Here is a 3,862-nt window from a genome sequence, read left to right as displayed (position 1 = left end):
GCAGTGATTTGATGACGAGTTTATGGTGCATGTAAAGATTATAAACTACTAATCAGGTTTAATAGGTGCTAAGGAGACAAATTCACAGGAGCAGGTTGGATAGTAGTTGTCATAAAAGGGTTGGCGACTGTTGTCTTCACATCCCTTCTCAGGTTTGAAGGATAATTTGGGAGGGGGTATGACAATTAAAGTCAACTTATGAACCGAGATCTAGACATGAAAAGAAGGTGCATTCAACAATAGATTAAGTCAATCCAAATGATATATGGGGAATTAGATAATGCTGAAAATAACTAGTCAATACTAACAAATTCATTCTTATTTGATGAAGATTATCATTATCAACAATCCAATGCACATAATCACATTCTTCGGTGAACAATTCTAGTAGGTAAACTAGATACCTAAACTAGAAATTAAAAGTTACAGTCACAGACTCTTCGTAGATCAAATCAAAAGGTTAAACAAAAAGCATCAAGAAGACCCGTGAAAGAAATTAAATAACAATTAAACGTTATTAGATTAGGGAAAGTCTAGCATACAAAAAAAGAACATCCGAACTTTAAAAATACTGAAGATTCAGCTTAAGTATCTTGAATTTTAAATAACTGAATCTTAAAAATACTGAACTTTAAAAATACCGAACTTTAAAATACCAATGGTAATGCTGTGAAACATCAGCGACAGTGACGTGAAGCACCGACGCTAGGGGTGTGGCTTCTCGACAGGTTGGAGGAGTAAACCTTCTCGATTGTGCGGTCTGTGGAAGAAAGAGGGAAAAATATTAGGTTAGGCAGCCAAAGATGAAAAAAAAAATATGGAGTTGGATATTAGGGTTTTAAATCACCCTATCGTGATGCCTTACATGGCGTCGAGAAAAGTTGGTCTCTCGTGACCGTAATGTAAACTACCATTAGGATAGCCTTAAAAAATAATATCAATTTTTTTAAAACTTCCACGGGCTTCCTTCCACCGTCGAGATAAGTAATTTCTCCCAACGCCTAGACCATACCGTCGGAAGAGGTCTACAAATTTTTTTTCACCATTTTTTATGTCGACAGTAAAAAAAATATTGTAAGGAATACTTGTTTTCCTGACGACATTTAAACTACCCTTGGAAAAACCCATTTTTTCCTACGTCAGAAAACCGTGGTGGCGTTTGGAAAAAATTCGTCGAAAAAAGTCAAATTTCTTGTAGTGACATATGAGAGAGAGAATCAAAGAATAAACATCAGAGAATACATCACACTTACATACAAAATCAATAAAATTCAAGTTCATTTTATGTATCAAATTTCTTTGAAAATCTAGATCAATCAGTAAGATATAAAAAAAATATATTCTTAAATTATGGATAGGTTTCAACAATAGCCTATACTTTGAAATGTTTCATTAGAACTCTTAAATTTCAAAATTGTTTTGACTATTAAAATGTCACACCAAAATTGACATGGAAGCTTGTAATTAGGAAGGCACATATAACATCATTTGTTACTATAATTTAACATTATATAAAATTAAAATTATTAGTACCTGTTATTTTGACTCATTCTTTAGTCAATTATTATATATCAATCTCGAAGTCAAAAGTTCTATTTCCTCACCTCACATATTTGTTAAAAAATGAAATAATTTTTACATATTGCACGATAATTTATTTGAATAATGTTGTAAATAATGTCATTGCCAACTTGATTTACTCATAAGTTTCACATCTATTTTCAATCTATTATTTTAATCCAAGAAAACTTTGAATTACATTTTTGATCTTTTGAAGTTTGGAATTCATGTCAATTTAATCCATGAATTTTAAAATTGAACAATGAAGTTTTAACGTTTAAAATGTTTATTTTTAATTCTTGAATTAATAGAATGCATTAAATAATTAACGGAAGTTGATGTGACAATTTTGAAAATAAAAAATTAGACAAATTAATAATAAATAAACAAAGGAGGTAGAGGGTAGGGGAAAATGGAAATGTGAGAGAGATTTTTATTTATTTTTTAAAATATTATTCTTATTCTTGTTTGTTTATTTTAGTCATTAATTTTTATTTTGAAAATGGTTACGTCAACTTGCATAAATTATTTAGTAGATTTATTGTTTATTGTTTATTTTTTTATTTTTTTATTTTGTTTATGTTGGGGACTTGATAGTAGGATTCTTTTAAATACAAAAAATATTTACAAATATTTACAAAAAGTTCCAAAACTACATAGCATTTTTAGAATTTTTTGCTATTAAGTTTAAATATTTTTGGATTTTTTTTATTTATAAGAATTTCCCTTGATATAGTATAAACTAATTTGATACGTTATTTGACACAAATTACAAACCTAAAAAATTTAAAACCATGTGATAACCATTTCGTTTTTTATTTTTACTTTTTTTTTTTAAATATTAAACCTATAGAACATCAAATCTTTAAAATTCTTGATATGTTATCTATTTTATAACATTTTTTTTAAAAAAACACTAAAAGAGTACTTTTTAAAAACTTGTTTTTATTTGTGGACTTTGGTTAAGAATTCAACCCTGGTATTCAAGAAAGATGCAAATCATTGTTAAATATTGAAAGAAAATATATTTAACTTTCAAAAAACCAAATTATTACTAAATGTGGCTTTAAAATTTTTTGTTATTGTTTTTGAACTTTAGCTAAGAATTCAATTAATTTATTTAAGAAAGACGAAAACTATTATAAAAAATTGAGAGAAAATATTGATTTTCAAAATTCAAAAGCTAAAAATCAAATGGTTGGACCTTAATCTCAATGATTTGTTGCAATGACATTAAATTGCAAAGAAAGGGGAAAAAAGTGAAGAGGACCTCACAAGTCACAACCCAAGGTCAAGGCACAAACAAAACAAAAAATACAACCAAAGGGAATAAGAGAAATAAGAACACCAATATCAAAGAAAAGACAAACACAACTCAAGATAAAAAGGTCCAAAGGAGGATAACCAACTTCAGTCCCCTTAGTAGAAGCCCCACATCACTACGAACAACAAAGAAATACCTCAGACCTCATATCGTAAACCTAACTAACCATCCTACGGTAGCTCCATGGACACAAATGCCTCAACCGTTTACTCACACTAAAATGATAGATTCAAATGAGTAGTGGTGCTTGTGGGTTGGGTTGGGTTGAGTTGAAGGACTTTTTAGACCCAACCCAATTGTTTGAGTTATTAATTCTTTAACCCAAATAATCCTTATTAAAAAATGAACTCACCCTAACCATGAAACATTTAGATTGGATTGGTTCAGGTTAATCAGGTTATTTATCTAAACTTTTGTTTTAAAAAGAAGTAAGAAGTTAATTATTTTCATATAGTGAATTCAGATAAACAACTCAATTTCAATTTATATAATAAATTCTTTCTTTCCAAAGTATTAAAAAAACTATTTTTAGAAGTTGTTAGAGAATAAATTATCCAAAAAAAAATAAAATAAAACTTAAATAAATATGTGTATAGGGCATTTTTAAATATAAAAAAAAATATTTACACTTTATAGCAATAAGTTCCAAAAGTACAAAACACTTTTAGAATTTTTTGTTATAAAGTGTAAATATTTTTGGAATTTTCTATTTATAAGAATTTTCCTATATATATATGTAATTGTTGTTGGGGATGATGTCCTAAAGTCTCATGTCCTGTAGTTTGTAAACATAGTTTTGTACGAACTTTTGTGATGTATAATATATGATATTTTCTTCACTACTTACTTTGTACATTGGATGCTTTATTTGTTTTATCACAAACCAATAAACTAAAATCCCTGGTTGTCATTATGGGGAAAATTAAAAGGATATTGTACTTTTAGAAACTATTTAGGAAAATATTGTTGTTTTCAAAC

This window comes from Benincasa hispida, chromosome 8 (assembly GCF_009727055.1).
Source record: "Benincasa hispida cultivar B227 chromosome 8, ASM972705v1, whole genome shotgun sequence".
Lineage (NCBI taxonomy): Eukaryota > Viridiplantae > Streptophyta > Magnoliopsida > Cucurbitales > Cucurbitaceae > Benincasa > Benincasa hispida.
The sequence above is the reverse complement of the archived record's forward strand: the minus strand, read 5'-3'. Positions refer to the sequence as shown.